Genomic DNA, 23,178 nt, shown 5'->3' with positions numbered 1-23,178 from the left:
GTACAAACGCCTCCCAAAAACAAATACTCTAAGTACCAGGCCTGTCTATAAAAGTAAAATTAAATCAACCCCGAAATAATGAAGAAAGAACATTTTCAAAATGGCTGTTCCAGTAGAGATCAATATGGCTAGGGAGCACCTTCTGCGCAAGCTATTTGTTAGAGGTGAGTGGCCAGAACAGGATGAGAAAGTCTGGCTACAAGACATAACCCAACAGGTCACCGCCATTGACCTGGCTACATGGCAGGACAGTGGCCTATTACATCAAGCTCTGAGCGAGCTATATATAAACCCAAAATTAAAGAGGAGATAAGCAAAATTGCCAGAATCACGTCCTACCTGTATCTCTACAGGGAGTGATGCAGGAAAGGCAGGAGGAAAATGTAATTTTAGCGCAGAATCAACCTGAACTGTTAAATAAAATCCAGATTGATTTAAGTTTAGCGGAACAAACATTACAAAAGAGCCAAGAGTTGGAGGTAGAATCTGCAAACTACATCATAAAATTAAAAGAGGATTTGGCACGCCAACAGCAAAATAATGCAGATCAAGAGGCCCAACTAGAAGCAGCAAAAATAGAGTGTCAGGAAAAAGCTGACTCTCTAGAGGAGAGTCAACAGAAGCTGACTCAACAATCAACCTATAACAGGGTCTGCGCAGAGCAGATATTTACTCTACAAAATCAGACAGATGAATTGAAAGAGGAAAATAATAAGTCAATCTTTTAAGACCTCCACTCTCAAACAGTATTTGATGAAGACTGCCAGAAATTCCATATCATCAAAAAACAAAAGGGATGACCTAGCTGAACAGAGGGGCACCCTAAATCAAGATAAAGACGCCATAGGCCAGGAAATAAGCAAGTTAAAACCCGAGTTAGAGGGGAGTGAATTAGCCCTCCAGGAGCAAAATGAACTGAAAATAGATTATTGGAAGCTACTGGAGCACGCCAGACGGGTAGAGGGTGCTCTGGAAGAGAACACCCAAGCTCAGGAGGTGAGTCTCCTGCAGCAGAAATTGTCCCAATATTCCCAGACCATACAGGAAGCACAGAGAGACAATGAGGCTCTCTGAGAAAAGAATGATGGGCTCAACAAACAAGTGGCAGCGCAAGAGTGGGTCATAGAGGCCAGTAAAGCCTTGATAGCTGAACAAAAAGCTCAGATCTTTGCTTCTCACCTAGAAGGAGTGGCTGAAAAGCAGAAACTAGCAAGGTTGGAGCAAGATGGTGCTAGATTTAATCTTAACTGGAGAGACCCCGAACAGGTATAGAGGGACAGGGTAACCCCGGCTCATAGTATAAGGATCTCTCTGCTAAGGGACTCCAACCCATTTAATACTGTGAACACTGCCAGCTTCATGTCTACCGGCTCACATGAGCCAGAAACCATTAGGCCGGCAGAATTCAATAGACCCAGCATGATGGAACTGACAGTTCAGCGCCCCGCAGAAATTGATGGAAGGGCGTCCTTGTATAGCTACCCAAACATTCAGGCTGATGTCTCTGACAGGGAAGTCTCCTATGGGGGGAGGGTCAGGGAATTAGATCCACCGAAATATTATTCCAAGGGACCATTGGTCCAATTTCATGAAACCCCAATGAAATAAGGCCCAAAAAGAGTATCCTGAAGACCTCTACCCAACTAGGGCAGTGGGGGGGAATACTCTGCCTACCCTGGGAGTAAGGAGGAGTCAGAAGACTACTCTCATGTGCCCCCCAGGAGTGGAGAGACTAGGCACCATCATTCTACGAGCCCCTCTCAAGCTTACAGAATCCGGGAGAGCCTGGATAATCATGAGGGGATCTCAGCTAGTAACGCCTCTGAGTCTGAGAGTGAGTGGACTCGGGTGACTAAGCCAAGGAAGGCAAACAAACTCAAGCGAGTTATGACTAAAGACCCCATTAGGTAGATTAAGGCCCTTAGGAGTGTCATAACCCCCTACCATAGAAATGCAAAATATTCTGTTTGGGAATACCTGGAGCTCTATGAGCAGATGATGGACACTTTTCATATGAAAGACAACCAAAACTGTATAGAATACGTAAAATGGATTCCAAGATGGCGGCCGTGGCAAAGAGACTTGAGTAGGAGTCTCTCCCGCCGGGCCGTGAAAATAAAACATCGATTTAAGCACTGGACACCCGCATTTAGCAGTGTGGTCCAACACCTGGTGCCTGCAAGACACAGAGATGCCCATACGATCCCGAGAAGAGCCACGTACCCCATCGTGGTTCGGCCAGAGGACGGGCATCAAGACACACTGGGCTTGAAAGCAGGTCAGGGAAACACGCCCCTCCCCGCGAGGCAGGAGCAGATCTGGAAGAATCAGATGCAGCAAGGGCTTCGTTGGCTTGAAATTGGAGCCAGAGTAAGGGCGGAAAAGACCATTGGCGCGGTCCCTGCAGGAGGACAGGATAACTCGCCGACTGTGAGTGGGGCTGGGAAGACTGCCTAGAGGGAAAGACATTCCTCCAAGCAGCGATACGGGAGAGAATTGCCAGGACAAGGTACCGGCCAGAAGAAAGCAGCCCCCGCAGACGCTGGGATAGAGTCCCTGGCATGGGGGTCTGGACGGCATCCGCAATCTGCCGACAGGTGGGGCCGGGCAGATTGGGCCCATCTGACGGACAGTGATTCCCCTACGCCGTTCCTCACGGGAAGAGAGAGGCACACAAAACACGCCGAGGCTCCAACCAGGGGAGAACCTAAGCATAGGAACTTGGGAGTGGGAAAGACAACATCACTGCAGCATCACACAGAGCCGTGGAGAGGAAGGGCACTGCAGGCAGCGGAGACGGAAACACATGCCTCAACAAGGAGAGGGTGAAGGGGGGACATTAATACGCTCGGCAAGGCGGGAGGGGACATTACCGGCACTCCCCCCACCCTCCCCGCACGACTACTTTCCATGCCTAGAGAACACACCACCCATTGCGCCGTGCCTGGCAGAGCACCTCGGGGAAGACAGGGAAGTAGCGACATGCTGGACACGAAAGCGGCCCCGGAGGGGAAGGTACATGACAGTGAAGGAGGTAAGCCAGCAGTAAGGAAGCAGCAGAGACTAAGTTTCAGGAATAGTGGGCGGGAGGATTATGCCCCTCACCTACTCCCATGCACCACTGCCCCCCTGAGGAGGCAAGAAGGGCTGGCAAAGTGAACAGTGGTACTGCCACACCCACAGGAGTGATCAGCCAGATCGGTGGTAGCGCCAGAAAGGGTGACGGGGACCCCCGGTGAACTGCAACCTGGACTGGCTGACAGGCAGTGGCGCTGCTAAAACAGAGGGCGTGGCCAATGCAGCTACCCCGGCAACCCCAGGCAACAAGTAAGAAGATCTGTAGGGGGAAGGCGGTTGAAAAGAAGAACTTAAACAGGCTGAGCCCACCCTCACCCCATCCCTCATGGGAGAGAGCAGACGGGGGAGACCAGAATAAGGATTACTCTGCTACAGAAAACTGGGATCCCAACGGAAAGGTTCAGAGATCCAACTCAGTAGCGGCAATGTCAAGAGCGAAAGGGAAGGGGGGGCAACCCCTGGCCCAAATCCAGACCTCCAAACATGACGAGAACCTGATCCAGATGTGGACCACGGACAATCCACCCATAGCTAAAGGGAAAACCCAGGAGGAACCATCGGAGGCGCAGAACCCTGCCCCTCACCACTCATCACCGGCCTCTAAGGATCACATGCAGGCATGGTTTAGGGAACTGCAGGATAAATTCATGACCACGGTCCAAGACCAATTTGCAACTATGGGGGAAGATATGAAACAGGCTGTCCAGGAACTGCGCACAGACGTTGCAAAGCTTGAAGAGCGAATGGACACGCTGGAAAAAATTGTCCAAAACGTGGAAGAAGAAGCATAGCAAAGCAGTGAAACGCAAGAGCATCTGGTGAGACTGACCCACAACTTAGAGCTGCAATGCGAGGACCTAGAAAATCGTTCTCACAGGTCCAATATCCGCATGGAAAATATGGTGGAGACAGTGGAGGATAAAGATCTCAAGACGGCAGTTCAAGAGGTCTTCAGAGACATTCTCGCAGACGAAGAGGTGGATGATATTAAAATTGACAGGGTGCATCAGGTGGGGCCAAAGAGGACTGGGGAACCAGGGGAACGTCCGAGAGATGTACTGCTAGCCCTAACCTCATACCTCCAGAAAGAACAGATCCTAAGGAAGGCAAGAGGGATGGACCACATCAGGATGAACGGTGTGGAGATACAACTTTATCAAGACCTAGCCCTGGTGACATTACAGAAGAGAAGGGCGATGGCACTGATGGTGACAGAACTGGTGACGAGGAAAATCAGGTACAAATAGACTTTCCCGTTTGGGCTTCTGTTCTCCTGGGAGGGAAAACAACGGAGGGTAATCCCATGTGAGGAAGGGCTTCAGGTGTTGGACATCCAAGAAGAAGATAGAGATGAAGGGAACCCTCGCTCAAGAGAGGAGCCACGTAGAAATCCATGGGAATCGAAATCAGTGCATCATATGAAGAATCAATCTAGGGGTGGGAAGCGATGAGCGAACATCGACGCACACAACCCAGGAGCAGGATAATAAGAATACGGCGTGGCGAAGCAAGATTGGGGATCGGGGAGGACGGGTGACACAAGCATTCAAGGGGTCTTTTATGGAATCGCGGCCCGGCGAGGGGCCTCATCGCCAAATCCAGCTAAAACAGAGGTAAATGCGGCGTTTAGGACTCCCAGCAAGGTTTAACCCGAGTAAGCAGAGGGTCAGGAGCGACGGGCCACGCGCCCTAGCATCATTAGGTCCCTGGACCCTCCTCAGGACAGCTGTTGGTTTGGTGGGAATGTTATATGTTGGGGGGAGAGGGAGGCTAGGGGGAGGGGCAGCGGGGGACCATCGGAAGAGAGATGGGAATCAGGATCTGAGGGTGACGCAAATAACAGCTCGGGCTAAAAGGGGGAAACATGGGGCAGCTGAACATTCTCACGTTTAATGTCCTGGTCAAAAGAAAGAAAGTAGAGAGCCTGCTCAGAAGGTAAAAGGGGGGCATAATACTAATGCAGGAAAGGTATATTAGATCTCTGGACAAAACAAAGCTGCGTCTGAGTGGCTACAAAATGGTAGTGCAATACAACGCCCCAGAAAAAAAAGCAGGGGTGCTGATAGCAATTCATGATGGCCGAGATGTCCAGCTACAAAACACACTAGTGGACAAGGGGGGGCGCTTCTTATTTGCCAACGATAGATGGGTTCCAACTCACGTTAACCTCAATATATGCGCCCAATACGGGTCAGGATGGCTTCCTGCAGGAATCACTAGGGAAACTGCAGGAATTTGCAAATGGGGAAATAATACTGGGGGGAGACCTGAACTTGGCATGGGACCCATTAATAGGAGCGCAGGAGGGCACCACGGGCAAGGGGTGCCAATAAAAAATCTCTGCCAAAAGATGGGCCACATGGCGCTTTGTGATGTTAGGCGGAAGCTTAAAGGGCAGCAAAAGGGGTACACCAACTTCTCCCGTATGTATAATGCAATGTCCAGGATAGATTACTTCTGGGTTACAGTGGGGCTGATGGGGAAGGTTCAAGGGATGGAAATAGGCCCAATTTCACTGTCGGATCACGCCCCTCTGAGGATGGAAATCAATACACCTGGTAGAAATAGAGGGCTGTGGGGATGGAGGCTTCCTCAAGAAATAATCTATGATCCCATACTAGGGGACTCCCTCAGGGAAAAGATAGAAGAATATTTTGCCCACAATGATACAGGGGAAGTGTCACTGGGAACGGTATGGGAGGTGTTCAAGGCAGTAATGTGGGACCATATGATAGCTATGAAAGCGTCTAGAGACAAACAGAGGTATATATGGGAAAAAGAACTAGAGAAGAAAATAACAGACATCCAAAAGGAACTAACACAGACTCCCATGCCGAGCATAAAGAAGGCTTGAGACATGTGCAGGGGCAACTAGATGTGTACCGCACAAAAAAAGCAGAGAGGAGCCTCTTACACCTCAGTCACTGGTACTATACGAAGGCCAATATGGCTGATAAATATCTAGCCAGACAATTACGGGCTAAACAATAAGCACTATCAATCAAGAGTATGCGGAATGCAAAGAGAGAGACATTAACCCACTCAAATGAAATAGGGGTGGTTTTCAGGGAGTATTATCAAACGCTGTATGCATCTGGCAGACCAGACAGCGCAGACCCGGAAGCATACTTGAAACCCTACCCATTCCATAAATAACGAAGGAAGATAGAGACTCATTAGAAATGGAAATAAGGGAGGAGGAAGTGAAGAAAGCAATAGAAGGTCTCCCGATAAATAAGGCACCAGGCCTGGATGGGTTTACGGCCGTGTTTTACAAGAAATACGAGGGCATTATTATCCCATTTTTAACAAGGCTATTGAACTCTTTCAAGGAGGGGGGGACGTGACTCCATCAATGAACGAAGCCAAGGATTTCATTTTTCATAAAGCTGGAAAAGATCAGTTGGAGCCAGGCTCCTATCGCCCTATTGCCCTAAGAAATTGAGATTCGAAGATATATACAAAAATTCTAGCAGCTAGACTCTCTCCTCTCCTCCCCAAATTGATAAATCCTGACCAATCAGGCTTTATCCCTGGCCCGCAAACCCACGATAATTTGAGACGTATAATACACCTGGTGGAGAAAACCGGCATAACACATACCCCGGCTATATTAATGTGTTTAGATGCCGAAAAGGCATTTGACAGGGTGGAATGGTCACTACTGTTCAGAACGTTGAAATATATGGGGTTTGGGGAACAATATGTGAAAATGATTAGGGCTAACTATAATACCCCTTCTATTAGAAATGCCATAAACGAGGAAGTCACAGGGAGGGTGGTGATAACACGGGGTACAAAACAAGGATGCCCGCTGTCCCCCCTGCTATACGCTATATTCTTAGAACCATTACTCATCAGAATCAGAGAGACACTCTGTTATGCTCAACGCTCCTCATTGGGGCACAGCTGTAGCCATCCCTGAACTTGAATCACCCCCTTCAGGCCTCTCCCTGAGTAGAAAAGCTGTAAGCAGTGGTTCGTGGTGATACTGCTCCTGTGAATTATGGAAGATAATCTCTCCATCCTCCTACTTCTGGCAGGGGCGCGTCGAATGGGATCTAGTTCCTTCACTGATCCCTGATAAGGATTAGTCCAGTCCAGCTGTGACTATGCTTCTCCTTATGATTGGTAAGTCTTTCTTGAGCTCTTGTGATGCTGTTCGTTCTGTTTAATGTCTTTATATGTTGCTCCTATTTATGCCCGCAATAATGTCTCTCTTATGTTTTCTTCCCTTAGATGGAAATGCGGCCTCAATGCAGCTGTGAGACGTGAGACGCGGCCGGATGGAAGAGGGATGCTACTGCAATGTTCGACAGCAGGTAAGTGATGGTTTAAGGAAAAGCGCGAAGTATGGCGAAGCGCAACCTTAATCTGACTGTTTTTTCGATGTCTAACCTTGTCTACTGTTTTTCCTTGCAGGCGCTGCTGTCGACGATGGAGCATGTCGTGCTGCAGTGCCAAGATGAAGATTTCGGCATTGCGGAAAGTGTAAAGATGAATACTTGGTTTGCCGAAGAGATATACAGGTAAGAACAGCTTCCCCCAGTTGGTAAGTATGCTGGCAGGAAGCAGGATGTCCAGGAAGCAGGATCTTCAAAGGTAAGTCTGACCTCAGGCAACGGTGAGCGTTACTCTGCTTGCAAGTTCAGAATAATGCAAAGCGTCTGTCTTGAGGATCAGGGCAGCTTATATAGCTGAGATCGTGGGCACGCCCATTAGGGCTGGCTTACCAGCCACACCCTGCCACTCCTAGAGAGTGAGCATGTGCGAAGGCAATACATTAGCAGCCACACCCAAGAATACACTTAATGGATGGAATGTTCAAGGTTAATGCATCCAGCTTAATGGATGGAATGTTCAAGGTTAATGCATCTGAAAGGTTATGTCCATAATAAAAGCTTTTTGGTGTTAAATGGATGTTCTTGTTTACTTTTTTTTCATGAGCCTGGTGCCAAAGGCGCCAGGACAGTGTCCACCCAGGTCTTCTGTGCATGCGGCTCCTGCATGCCTGTGCACCTGACTTCATGACCATGACACACCCTCTCTTAGAGGGAAAGAGATGGCAGGCAGGCAGCATAAGGTTGTGGCATATGCAGATGATCTCCTGCTTGCCCTTACAGACCCGGTACGTGCCCTCCCAGAAGCAATACATGAGTTAGACAAATTTGGGGCAATTTCTGGGCTGAAAATTAACAGAAATAAATCAGAAACACTAATTCTCGCAGGGGAGGGAGGGGAGATAAAACAGAGTGCAATCTCCCTAAATGTGAAGATAGCAGAGAAGGGGATAAAAGACTTGAGCATAACCCTTGCAGGGAGGATGGACCTATTATATGGGGCTAATTACCAAGAGCTGTTGGGAAAAATCAAGAGAGACATGGAACGGTGGAACCCACTAAAGATTTCATGGTGGGGTCATATTATAACGGTAAAAATGAATATTCTGCCAAGGTTGGTATACTACTTCCAGGCTATCCCAATAAGAGTCCCCAGATCCTTCTTCAGGGCGCTCTGAAAAATAATATCCTCATTCATCTGGAAAAAGAAACCCCCTTGAGTGGCTAGGGTGGTCTTAACAGCACCAATTCAAGAGGGAGGGATGTCTCTCCCACACTTTTACAAGTACTATAAAGCAGCACAGCTATGGGTACTAAAGGAGTGGATGGAGAGGATCAAGAGGACATTTGGGCAGTACAAGACAGGGCGGTAGCAAGAACCCCAATAGCAGGAATGTTGTGGATAGGGAAACAACACAGACACCCCAATCTGCATATCAGCGAAGTCATGAGGGCCCCGTTGGAAGCCTGGGACGAGCCAGTGCAGAAGGGCAGCACCCTAACAGAAGTACATGCACCGTTCACACCGATGTTTGGGAACCCTGAATTTCCACCGGGAATGGAAAAGGGGGCGTACAGCAGATGGGAAGCGGCAGGCTGCACAAAAATAGGAGAAATGATACAAGATCAGGAAATTAGACCATTTGAAGCCTCTTAAGACACATTTCAACCTAAAGGAGTCGGACAGATACAAATATGAACAACTAAGGCACTGGCTAGCTATGCCGACTATCTTGCCGGCGGCCACAAGGGATCTCACACAATTCGAAAAATTCACAGTGACAAACTCTGGCTCCAAGAAACTGGTGTTGTCACTGTACAAGTTCATTAATGTGCAGACAGAGGATATTAAGTGGAGCTACATGCGGAAGTGGGAAAACATCCTGGGGGAAGCTATCACTAAATCACAGCAGGAGGAGCTCAGGAAAAATAAACCTAAATTGACCTGTGCGGTCCAAATGTGGGTAAAGATTGTGATCCAATGGCACTATACTCCGGAAAGGCTAAACATAATGTACCCACACACATCCAAACTATTCTGGAGGGGCTGCCAGGAGGAGGGTACATGGAGGCATATTTGGTTGTTGTTACGCTCACCTGGCTCCCACAGGGGCGTCGGTCGGACCCGGACTGCTGCGGCCTCCACCCACGTGATGCGTAGTGCAGCGATGACTGACTGGATCTGCCCTCCTAATCTTGTCTGCTTGACCCGTAGAAATATTCTCCTACAAGTGGAGAGATGGATTTTGCCACTTGTGGATTCAAGTGATAGCACCCCCACTAATCACCTCTGAAGTGCCCTCTCAGCAATCTCACCTTATGTTCTTGAAGGATGAGCCCTCCATCCTGCAAAGAACGCAGGGGCGCGTTGATGACCAGTTACTTCACTGGCCTGAAGATATTGGAAGAGTTGTAGACAAATCCTGACTCCAAAAGGTCCTGGCGAAGAGCCGTAAGTATATAGTTCGTAAGAGTTCAAAATGTCTGGAATTCACTCCTGTCCAATTCCTCTTTTTATCTTGCAGCTTTGACCCAATAAGAAGATTGACAGCTGAAAGCGCTCCGGTAAAAGACTGTGTTACCCAACACTGTCCGATAAATAATGCCAAGGGTTAAACTTGCTGCTTTCTCCTTTTCTTACAGGTGTGGCATAAGAAGATGTGGCGTGCTGATGAATAATACCTCTGGCGGTAAAATCAGGTAAGCATATGGCGGCTAAAGAGATTGTCTCTGTCTTTTCTCTCTGCTCACCTTGTTGTTTCTTGTCCCCCTTAGGTGCCAAGATTCAGTGATGTAAAGATGGAGGTAGCGCCGGATCGAAGAGATGCTGCGTGGAACGGTGAGTATGGCGCAGCGCTGCTGTTGGCGATGCGACGCGTTTAAAACAAAGTCTTTCCCCAGGTTTGAAGATGCGATGGATCCGGAATCAGGTAAGAAATCAGGTAATACTCTTGTTCTAACCTTTGCTTCTTTCCTTCTTTCTAGGTGCTCCAGGTTCGAGGCGGGCGTGGCAGAAGGCTGGATGCTGCTGCTGGCATGGTGAACGTTACGCTGCTGGATGCAGAATAACACGAAGCGTGTGCTGCTCTTCGGGCGTGGTCTAAATAGCCTCCAAAGTAGTCCCAGGTAGGTATTCCTCCCCGACCACACCCGAGTAACAAAATAGTCCCTAAGGTAAAGTAGTCCCTTTCAGGCCTCACATGGGCTTGGATCTTCTTGCAGCATGGTCTGCATCAGGTAAGTGTGCACCTATGAGCCTGGCGCCTATGGCGCCAGGACTGATGTCCCATATGAGCCTGGCGCCATAGGCGCCAGGACTGAACCCAGACAGCCCCTAGCAGTGGTTGCTGGGTTTTCTCAAGGCAACATGATGCCTGCTCCCGGGGCTGATGGACGTGGTCTGGATGCCCGGGGGTATGCATCATGACAGCACTCCCCCTCAAGGCCCCTCCTAAAGGCGTTCCTCTCCTTGGTCCTGGTTTGTCTGGGAAGTCCCGATGGAATCTCTTCACTAATCGTGGTGCATGAACGTGGTCACTAGGCTCCCATGACCTTTCCTGTGGCCCGTAACCTTTCCAATCGATTAAGTAAAAAAGTTTTCATTTAACCACCTTGGCGTCCAGGATGTTTTTCACCTCGAATTCAGGTTCTCCATCTATCAAGATAGGATCTGGTGGTTTGGTTAATCTTGTTCCTGGCTGAACTGGTTTTAAAAGTGAAACATGAAAGACAGGATGAATTCGCATATTGGAGGGTAATTCCAGTTTGACGGCCACGGGTTGATAATGGCCTTAATGGTGTAAGGTCCCAAATATCTAGGATTAAAAGTCTGAGTTCCTTTCAGAGGTATGTGTTTTGTAGCTAGCCAAACCTGATCTCCAATTTGGTACTGTGGAGTTTCACTTCTATGTAGATCAGCATTTTTCTTGTATTTCTCTTTTGCTTGCTTCAAATGTTCTGTTGCTTCCTTGAAGGCTTGTGTAATAGTAGAATGTAAATGACTAACTGCAGGCATTTCTAAGTGCTGAGGCGAATCGAGTTCTGAGGTTCGAGGGTGATGTCGATATATGGTATAAAAGGGGCTTTGTCCGGTTCCTGAATGTACAGAGTTATTGTATGCATATTCGGAAATCCATAAAATATCTTTCCAATTACTTTCGGTCTGGTGAAGCATGCAACGTAGGTACTGTTCAAGGGTCTGGTTGGACCTCTCCGTCTGACCATCGGTCTGGGGATGGTGACTGGTTGATAACCTTACGTCGATTTGCGCCAATTGGCAACATTTCTTCCAAAAATGTGAAATGAATTGACTACCTCGGTCAGAGACCAATACAGAAGGAAACCCGTATATTCGAACAATGTTTTCGAGGAACTCCTTGGCCAGAATTGAAGCAGAAGGTAATCCCTTCAAAGGAATAAAGTGGGCCATCTTGGAAAAAAGATCCACGATTACTAGAATGGTGTTAAATCCATTACATGGAGGTAGATCAGTAATAAAGTCTAAAGACAAGGTGTGCCATGGTGTAGGTGGAATATCCAGAGGTTGTAAAAGGCCAGCTGGTTTTTTCTTCTGACTTTTGTTTTGGGCGCAAATGCCACAAGACATCACAAATGACTTTATGTCTTTTCGCCAGGTGGGCCACCAGAATTGTCTCTTAATTTTAGCTTCAGTTTTTGCGATACCTGGGTGACCTTCCATCAGGGTGTCATGATAATTGGAGATGACAAGTTCCTGTAATTCCTTGTGTGGTAGAAATAGTTGTCCTTGATAGTAGGGTAGATCATTGATGACTGAGTAATCCGGGCCTTTCTTTACCCAGTCCTGCAGGGCTGCTGGATCAAAGAGTTGTTGGATTTTTAAATGAATTTCTTCTAGTGTCTGTAAAGTAGTTATGCCAAGAATTCTTTGTTCAGAAATTATAGGCACCGGCTCCGGGTTCGCATATGCTTCTTCCATTCCTATTCGGGATAAGGCATCTGCCTTGCCATTTTTACAGCCTGGTCGATAAGTGATCACAAAATTGAATTCGGCAAAGAACAATGCCCATCGAAGTTGGCGCAATGATTGGGCTTTGCCTGTTTTTAGATACTGCAAGTTCCGGTGATCAGTGATTACAGTAATGGTACGCCTGGCACCGAGAAGATAGTGTCGCCAAGCCTTAAAGGCAGATTTGATGGCTAATAACTCTTTATCGGTAACCGCATAGTTTAACTCGGGTGCCGAGAACTTTCTGGACCAAAATGCCACTGGGTGAAGTTGACCAGTTTCAGGATCCTTCTGGGGCAGGACAGCTCCCATGGCTAAACTGGATGCATCAGTTTCCACTATGTATGAAAGCTCTAGGCGTGGATGCTTTAAGACAGGCGCAGACGTGAATTTCGCTTTCAGCTCTTGGAAGGCCTTTTCAGCATCTTCGGTCCACAAGAAACGTTTGTTCTTTCGCAAAAGTGCTGTGATGGGATGTACAACATGTGAGAAGTCCGGAATGGATCTGCGGTAGAAATTGGCAAATCCGAGCATGCTTTGTACCCCTTTAACTGAACTAGGTGATGGCCACTTGAGAATTGCGTCCACCTTTCGTGAGTCCATTCGGACTCCTTTTGGAGTCATGATAAATCCAAGGAATTCAACTTCCGTCACATGACAAACACATTTTCGCATTTTTGCATATAACTTGTGCTGCCGTAGTTTCTCAAGGACTGCACGTACGTGCTTAACATGGTCTGATTCTGAGGAGGAGTACACAAGGATATCGTCTATGTATACGACAACACAGACGTCAATGAGTTCACGAAGGACATCGTTAATAAAATACTGGAAGGCTGCTGGTGCATTGCACAACCCGAAGGGCATCACCTGATACTCGAAAAATCCTTACTTGGAGCGATGGGCCGTCTTCCGTTCGTCGCCTTTCTTTACACGTACCAGATGATATGCCCCTCGGAGATCTAACTTAGTGTAGATACAAGCAGCCTTTATTTGGTCTAGTAATTCGGGGATCAGAGCAGTGGGTACCGTTTTTTACCATAATCTGATTTAATGCGCGGTAGTCTATGCACGTTCTAAGGTCACCTTCCTTTTTTGGCACGAAGAACAAAGCTGAGGATGCAGGAGACTTGGAAGGGCGAATAAAGCCATTAGCCAGGTATTGGTCCAAGTATTGCCGTAGGTGAAGATTTTCAGGTTCCGTGAGGGCGTAGATTCTACTGCATGGGGGTTGTGCACCGGGTAGAAGGTCAATTTGACAATCGTATGATCTGTGAGGTTGTAATGTATTGGCCTGTTCTTTTTGAAAAACATCCTGACATTCTTGATACTCCTGAGGTGTCTGCATGATTGGGTTGATGACTGTGGCCAGGCCTTTGTTCGGGGTTTTCTCCGGGTAACAGGTGTGTGCGCAATCCGGGAAGGTTATTCTCTTCTCTCGCCATTCAATACAAGGATTATGTGTTTCCAACCATGGCATCCCCAGTATTATTTGAAACTGCGGGGCTTTGATTAAATCAAACACAATAGTCTCTCGATGCCCATCTTGATCCAACAGTGTCATCTCTGTAGTGGAATGAGTTACAGGCCCAGAGGCAATTTCAGTTCCATCCACTGTGTTGATGACATCCAAAGTGGTCTTTTTGCAAAGAGGTAGATTCATCCTTGAAGCCAATTCGTGGTCCATATAGTTCCCTATGGCCCCGCTATCAACGTATGCCCTTACTGCGTGCATACGTGAGGGTTGTCTAGGATCAATTAGGACCATTGGTATGATCAGATGCGAGGTTTGAGTGTCCTTCTTGAAGCTCGGCAAGCGGACCTCTACGCTGGTCGGGCGTGGACGTTTTCCGAATCAGGCTCTTTTGGACTTTTATCAGCAACTCCTACCACCTTCTTGGGTGGTTTTATAGGGCAGTCCTGTAGAAAATGTTCTGAGGTTCCACCGTACAGACACAATTGCATCTGTCTTCTTCTTTCCCTTTCCTTTTGAGTTAAGGGTCCTTTGACCCCCTCGATTTGCATAGGTTCTGATGCATCTGTTCCTTTGGGGGCAACGTTGGATTTAACCAATACCCGATTTTCGAACTTAGCTCGGTCAGCCTTTCTATTCTGGAGTCGATGATCCAGCTGGACCACTAAGTCTATAAACTCTGCGCAATCCTGATGTGGGTTCACAACTTGAGCCAAGACGTCTTTAAGTTCTCCCCGAAGTCCACGATTAAACAATGTAATTCGTTTTTCCTCAGGCCATCCGGTTTCCACTATCAATCTATTGAAAGTTGCGATATATGTTAGCAGATCCTGGTTACCCTGTCGTAGGGACAAAGGTTCGTTATCCAGGGCCTGTCCTTGGGAGTGCCGGGCAAATAGTCTTTCCATGCTCGTTTGAAAGCCCAGAAAATCCTGAAGAATTGGGTCATCCTGAGTAACTAGTGGAATTGACCAATCAGCTGCACTGCTGCTGAGATATGACAATACAAAGGCTACCTTGGCTTGATCGTTTGGGGAGGCTCCTGGTCTGCATAAAAAGTGCAAGCGGCATTGGTTCATAAACACGGCAAACCTTTTGGGATCTCCAGCAAAGCGTTCGGGTGGAGCTAATGGAATTTTTCCTGTAGGTTTATTTGCACAGAATTACTCGATAACACCGGAGCTGGATTTCCCCCGGAACCAGGTAGGAGTGCTTGTCCAGCTTGATTTTGCAGCAGTTGTCTAGCAAGATCATCTGTGCGCTCCTTCGATACAATTAGTTCTCTTCTGAAGGCATTAGTCTCTTGGCGAGCGGAGTGCACTTCCGCCCTAAGTTCCCCCAATAGTTGGGCCAGTTGGTCGGTTTCTGAGGTTTCCATAACGCCCGGGTGGGGATTTGTAGATAGGCTTTGCGTTCTGTTACGCTCACCTGGCTCCCACAGGGGCATCGGTCGGACCCAGACTGCTGCGGCCTCCACCCACGTGATGCGTAGTGTAGCGATGACTGACTGGATCTGCCCTCCTAATCTTGTCTGCTTGACCCGTAGAAATATTCTCCTACAAGTGGAGAGATGGATTTAGCCACTTGTGGATTCAAGTGATAGCACCCCCCAAAGAACACACGTAGCCCTAAATGTGCACAATCCCTTAGAGACTAAGAGGCCTCCAAACGACACGTGTATCAGGCATGACTACTACAATGCTCTATTGAGTGGTGAAAGCAAAGAAGACATTCAAAAATTGCAAAAGGTACAAAATGCTGCAGTGCTAGTTGTCTATCAAATGGGTTCGAAATGAACCTACATCTACAGCCTGAAGGGAGCTCCACTGGCTACTAATCTCCGCAAGGATTTCCTTCAAACTGTTGACAATATGTCATAAATGTATCTTCGGACTCACTCCCCAATACCTGAAGGAAAGGGTGTTTAACTATCACCCTAAAAGAAGTCTTCGATCTGCACAGGCGTGTTGCCTTAAAGTAGATTGTGTAAAAAGGGCTTGAGGAAATGGCTGTGCATTCCCAGTTTTGATGGCGTGGGCCTGGAATGGCTGAAGACCAGATTGTTCGAGTAAATATCTGTGTTCTGTCTTGTCTCCCTGTTGTTTTCTTCTCTGTGACAGCGTCTGGATGCCTATGGGCTTTGGCGCTATAGAAATATAATAACATAACATAACATGCCCACGCACCCATTATGTCCCATCTGCATGTCAAACAGGTGACACCAAAGGGACTGTCACACAGAGGAGACCAGCAGCCAGCCGCCACTGGGAATGTAAAGCCGCCAATTGCCTCAACTATCCCCTGCACCTCCGCCACCTGCACAACTTCCACCATCCATCACCACTGCAACACTGGCCAAATGCACCACCTACTCCTCCACTGCCAGCACTCCTGCAGCTGTGACACCTTGTATGTTGTAAGCATGCACGTCCCAGAAAATAGAGAAAGGGGTGTTTTTATGAAGTAAAATGCACAGAGCTTGGTCAGCTACTGAGGAAAGTGTGTGCAAATGGATCTCCAATAGATTAATTCCCAGTGATCACAGCCAAGTTGTTCAAACTTAGCAGCAGCATTTGTGTCCACAATATGGCAGTGGATCACAGGTTATAGGTGAGCCTAGCATTAGGCCTCCCAAGTACTTTAGATGTGGACCATTGGTCTCAGGTTACCTGTGTAAACATTGCTATTAGTTCTCATGACTTTGTCTACATGGGATTTCTGTTTTGCACACACAATCTAGGTATGTTGATATTATTGTATGCAGAGTCTCGATATTAGCATGCTTGCTCGGAAAAACCTTTGACCTTTTTGATTTGACAGAATTTTTTTGATAGTTTTATCTGTCAAATTAAATTAAATACATATTTGGCAGGGGTAAGGGAATAAGTGGGGCTGGGGGGAGTAGGGAAGGTCTCCTCCTGCACTTTAAACAACCAAAAAATAGGTCAAATTGGAAAAGGTCAAATATTTTCGACCAAGTAGACCTAACCCCAGTGTCATATGTTTTGCTGTTCCAAGTTGTTGTAATTACAGTCATTGTTTATTATATTTCTATAATGTAATACATCTTCATTACTTTGCATCACTGGCCAATTTTTTTATTTATTACATTATGTGGGCTACACTACGGGTTATCGCCCCTTTGAATGGGTCTTTGGGTGTGTCCCCTGCCTCAGGAACCTAGGATGGCACATGCTGGTACACATACATGGATAGGTGTACCAGGAAGGGCTATGTACTAATTACATAGAGGTGTATGCTCAAGGGAATGGTGTGTTTTGTAGATCATTGTCCCTGCTATCCTGAACACACTGGGTACCCTGGTGCTATTTTAGGCAAACGTTCTCTTTCATCATTAATTAATAGCAATCCTCAATGTATTATTTGCTTGTGGACTGCCACCTCCTATAATAGGCCTTGGTTATTCTCCTGATGGAAAAGGTCTCTCTGTATGGGTCCAACACAGAAAACCACAGACTCATTCAACAGCTGTCTTTCCTACAATGCAGCAGGAAGCCGCAGCTGTACAGACATGGTGGGCCTGTTTTGATTGCCAAGGTAGTTTTCTGATCACCGTACAGAACAGTAGTGGCCTCCATGATGGATGACATCATATGATTGCAGTGTCAGTGCACGTGTGGCAGCAGTGCCGTGAACTGGCACTCTTGGATTTGTTGGCAGCATTCAACAGAGTCGTTTGGGCACGGTAGGATTCAATGCCAGTCACTCAACGGGATAAAGTCCTTTGTATTGGGAATGGTCGTGCTGCCTCCATACAGGTCATTTCCTTCTGAACTCGCTTTTCGGAGGCCACATGGAGCACCACATTCCACCCTTCTGTTTAAATAAAATGTTACTGTAGTGACTAGAATACTCCTAGTCCTTAGTCCCATTTCCTCCATCCTGTATCAGCGTCACCTGTATGGCGACGGTACCAGAACTTTCTGGCAGCTAAAAATGTGGTTTCCCCATTAAATGTAAGTATGGTGTGCGGTTGCGCGCGGCCAGAGGCATGACTATGCATTCTAACCCCGCCCTCCGACCCCTCACCTCAGTAGCTTTTACATGTAGGATGTTATTACCCAAGGTCTTTAGACAACAGAGTAAGTTCCTACTTGAGGGGGATGGAAGGCGTGTCGTATGGAGGAAAGGGGATTAAGGACTTGGAGTATTCTAATCACTGCAGTGAGTAACATTGTATTACTCATGCATCCCACCCCCTTTCATCCATCCTGTAAGGGTGATTTCAATGTAACCATGGAAACTGGGGGGGGGGGGGGGTCCTGTATGGCTTACACAGATGCAAACATGGTTTTTAAAACAGCTTGTCCTTGTGAAATACTGTGAAAGGTTCTGACACTGCCAGTGCCTGAATTGACCTCACTCTGCAAGCTAATGTCAATGCTAGCAGCAAGGCTGTTCTGAACGTAACCCATTTAATTTCAACGTAGGACATTTGTTCAAATAGTTTATGAGCTAAAGCCTACAAGACCACATTCAGATCCCAGACTGGGTGAGGCCTAGCCATTCAGGTCAGGGAAACAACCTTGACAGGCCTTTAAGGTGCCTCTTGACCACTGGATTTCTGCAGTAAAGACTGTCGGCCTCATTACCCGGAATGCGGTAAACCATGGTGCTATTAGCACCATGGTTGCCGCCGGTACCATACCAGTACCACCATGGAGAAAAGGGGAATTACCACCCCATTCCAAGGTTGGCGGGGCGGTAATGCCCCCTTTCACCATGACCCTTCCCCATTCCCATTATTGCACCATAGGGCTCAATGGGAATGGGGAAGGAGCTAATTACGGTACCGCAAATTGCGGTACCGTATTAGCACCAAAGTCCCTTTGCGGGTCCCAACTTTAACGGCTGGTCTATACCAGCTGTTAAGGTCGGGCCCCGCAAAGAGACCTCGTAGTAAGGTGTTAAGGGTTTACCGGTACCGGTGCCCTTACCAGTACCGGTGCCCTTACCGGTACCGGTAAACCCTTACCGCCTACCGTGTAATGAGGCCCTGTGTCATTTGAATTCTTGTATATTCCATTCACTGCTAAATATGTGCAGCATGTGAACCGCTGTGTGCGCAAGAAGCATCACAAACGACAAGACATTCAAAGGGAAAGTAATTGAGTCAATTCCTTTATCGCTGGCCCAAAAGCAGAGTCTCGCTCATTTCCTCTTATAGTGGTCTCCTTCCAAGCCCACTGAATGACGCGCAGGTTACTCTCTGAGAGTTCCCAGTGGCATAGCTTTCTCTGATCAGGACCCAGGCTGCTAGGGCTAGTGTCACCGGCTGTGGGTGAGTCACAGCCCCCCCTGCTGGGATAGGAACCCCTGCGACTGGATCGGTAGCATACGAGGGACCTGGCTAGCCAGGAGTAACAGGTCAGAGTACCACACCTGGGAGGGCCACCAAGGGATTATTAGAACCATCCTGCAGTTAACTGATGTCCTGAACTTGAGGAGTACCCTTTGTAGAAGTGGGGTCAGAGGGAACGCATAAGCATGGAGGTTGTCCGAGCTGATTTGAACTGCATCCCCCAGGGAGTTGGTTTCCTGACCCTCCCAAGATACGAGCTGCTGACATTTGGCATTGCCCTCCGCTGCGAATAGGTCTACTTAGGGGAGGACCCCATTCTTTAAAGATCGGCCTGAGTGATTGCATCTGCAGCTCCCTCACGTAGGTATTTTTGCGCAGCCTGCTCAACCTGTCGGCTTCTGCATTGCTGCACCCCAGCGGGTGAACCGCTGTGAGTGTTGTTGTGAGACAACGCCCATTCCCAGATGCCTAGCGCTATCATGCATAGTGTCGTGGACCTGGTCCCCCCGCCCCCGTTTTTTAATGTAAAACATCGAGTCTAAACTGTCCATCCTCACTAGGACTGATTTGCCGTGTATTTGAGGGAGAAAAGCTCTCAGGGCTAGCCCGATGGCTTTGAGCTCCTATGCATTTATGTGCAGCTAAGAGTCCTCTCTGCACCATAGTCTGTGTATGAAGTTGTTCTGTAAAGTGACTCCCTAGCCCGTCAAGGATGAATATGTGGTTACTATCACCGATAGGGTTACTTGCTAGAGTGGGATCCCAACCGCTGCATTGCTGGGCACAAACCACCAACGGAGGTCCTAATGGAGCGACATCGGGATGGGTAGTTCTCCTTGAGGTTCGTCTGTTGATCCCAAATGAATTTGAACGCTCCTCGTGTTCAGTCTGGCATGTAGAACCATTAAGATGCACAAGGCTAAGAGCCCCTGTAGATGATAGAACCACCTTGCCAACGTTATTTGTCTGCTCAGAAAGTGGTGTACCAACCTTTGATTGTCTGCCATCCTCTCCTGTGTGGTGACGACATGATGAGCCACAGAGTCCCATTTTGCTCCAAGTAAGTAAATAATTATCTCAGTAGGATATGGTTGAGATTTCTTCAGATTGAGCCAAAACCCCAACTGGTGCAGCATATCCGCCAGCTTGTGCCATGAATGTTGTGCCCTTTCTGGCGAGCTAGCCCGGATGAGCCAGGCGTTTAGGTAAGGGCAACAATGGTGACCCTCGTTCCTGAGCAGAGCTGTAGCTGTGTTCCTTAGCTTTGTGAAAATACGGGGGCTGACGTGGCAGCACGTTGTTTTGGAAGTGCATGCCCATCACAGTAAACCTAAGGAATCTCCTGTGTGGCTGACAGATAGGGACATGTAACCATGCGTCCTTCAGGTCCAGTGAGCACATCCAATTTCCCTTGTAGAGCGCCTCTGCAATATGGGCTGGTATCACCATCTTGAATCACTCTAGGGGGAGGAACAGATTGTGAAAAGAAAGATCCAGGACTACCCTCAGGCTAGCCTGGTTCTACTTGGGAATTGCAAATGTCCACGGTGGGCACAGGTTCGGCTGCTTGATCTTTGGTGATTTGTGCCATTTCTGTGAGTAGTCCCAGAGAGCCACTTTCGGTAAACGGCAGAGAACAGGGATGGGAGGGTGTAATGGGGAGTTTGAAACCCATTAAACTATTGATAGGCTCCATGGGTTGCTGGAAATCAAATGCCAGTTGCTCACATATATCCACAGGGGAGATGTGGACCCGGATCTGGATATCCTTTCTTACTCGAATCTGAGCCTGAGGGGAGAGGGGGGTGGAAAAACCATTTAGTGGCCGTCTGCTGCTGTTTTCTCCTTTGCACACTAGAAAACCTATACGGTTGGTGGGTTCTCTGATCCTAGAAGCCTCTGAACCCTCCCAACGCCCTTGCCTTTTGGTCAGGTCCGCCCTGGCTCTGATTATACGTGTTACGGCTCGCTCTCCTTGGGGGCTGTGGCATTGCTGGAGACACAGCCATTGAGGATTGCTGCTACGTTTTCCTAGAATGTTGGCTTTTACTACCGGTGCTGTCATCGGTATTCCCAATCCTTCTGCCTTTTGCTTCACTGTGCTTCCTGTTGGTGCTGCTTGTCTCCATCCCACAGCAGCCTTTTTCTACTATTTTTCATCCAGCTGTCTGATTTCCTCAACTGTAATAGCATTCCTTGGATGTTGTCTGTGGATTCCTTCTGGAGCCATCCTTGCACTCTTTAGTATTACCTCTTCAACTCGTAATCAACCGCCACGGAAACTACATGCCACCTTCATCTACTGGGGAAATATATCAGGCTGCACAGACAGGATTTCGGCCCAGGGTTTTTGTTTGCCTTCACTTTGCTTTTTCTCCTGGCCAGGCTGTTCCTGTGAGGGTTCATTCTGTCTGTCCTGTATAATATCAGGTGAGCATTGTGGCCTCTAACAGAGACAGACCATTTCTATTTGAGGGTTGCAAGTCTTCCAAGGAGAAGGCACAACAAGGATCACGTCGAAGGGGCACTTCTGACACTTCCATCGAGGATCCAGATGAGTGTTACGCTCACCTGGTTCCCACAGGGGCGTCGATCGGACCCGGACAGCTGCGGTCTCCACCAACGTGATGCGTAGTGAAGAGATGACAGTCTGGACTGGCCCGGCTAATCTTGTCTGCAGGACTCGTAGAAGTATTCTCCTTATGTTTTTAAATGATGAGCTCTCCATCTTGCATGGCATGCAGGGGCGCATAGATACCAGTTACTTCACTGGTTTGAAGGTACTGGAGGAGTTCTGGAGGAATATTGACTCCAGTGTCTATAAAGTTCAAAGAGTTCAATATGTCTGATGTTCACTTTTGTTCCATTCCCTCGTTAGGTTGCAGCTGGGTCCAAAAGAATATTGCCTGGAGGCAGCTGATGGCGTTCAGGTAAGAGTCTGTATTACCAAACACTGTCCGGTAAAAGTTGCATGAGTTTAACTTGCTGTTTTCTCTCCCTTTATAGGTGCGGCATAGAAAGATGCAGCAAATTAAAAGATAATACCTCCGGTGGTAAAGCAGGTAAGCCTATGGTGGCAAAGAGATTGTCTTTGTCGGTTTTCTCGGCTCACCTTGTTATTCCTTTTGTTTTCCCCCCAGGTGCTGGGTTTCGACGAAGAAAATGATGGAGGCAGCGCCGAGTTGAAAGATGCGGTGGATGGTGAGTATAACGCGGCGCTGCTGCTGGCGAAGCGACGTGTGCTGAAATAATGTCCTTTCCAGGCTCGGAGATGTGCTGGGTCCGGAATCAGGTAAGGAATCAAATAATGTCCCTGATCTAACCTCTTCTCCTTTCTTTTCCTTTTGTCTAGGAGCTCCGGATTCGAGGCGGGCGTGGCAGACACGGTGAGCGTTACGCTGCTGGATGCAGAATAACACAAAGCATGAGCTGCTGTTCGGGCGTGGTTTAAATAGCCTGCAAAGTAGTCCCAGGTAAGAAGTTCCCCAGAACCACACCCGAGTAAAAAATAGTCCCTGTAATAAAATAGTCCCACCCAGGCCTCACGTTGGCTTGGGCTCATTTGCAGCATGGTCTGCATAAGGTAAGTAAAGTCTATGAGCCTAGCGCCTATGGCGCCAGGACTGAGTTCTATGATGAGCCTGGCGCCGTAGGCGCCAGGACTGAATCCAAACAGCCCCCAGCCGGGGCTGTTGTGGTTTTAATGAGTATCTGGATGCCTGCTCCCGGGGCTGATGGACTCGATCCGGATGCTCGGGGGTAGGCATCATGACAATGAGCGAGGTGAAGAAGTATCTGAGAGTTTTGAGAGTTCACAATGCCAAAAGAAGATGGCCAGTCTAGAACAATTCCAGGAATTATGTTCAGCAGTTCAAGGAATCACTATGAAAGTACAGAACCTAAAGGCAGAAAACGCTGTGCTCAGGCAATTGATGATGGCTAGAGAGAGACACTCGACAGATTTACCACCTTTGGG

Source organism: Ambystoma mexicanum, chromosome 5q (genome assembly GCF_040938575.1).
Source record: "Ambystoma mexicanum isolate Mex_15411 chromosome 5q, UKY_AmexF1_1, whole genome shotgun sequence".
In the NCBI taxonomy this organism is placed as follows: domain Eukaryota; kingdom Metazoa; phylum Chordata; class Amphibia; order Caudata; family Ambystomatidae; genus Ambystoma; species Ambystoma mexicanum.
Note: the sequence above shows the minus strand (reverse complement) of the source record.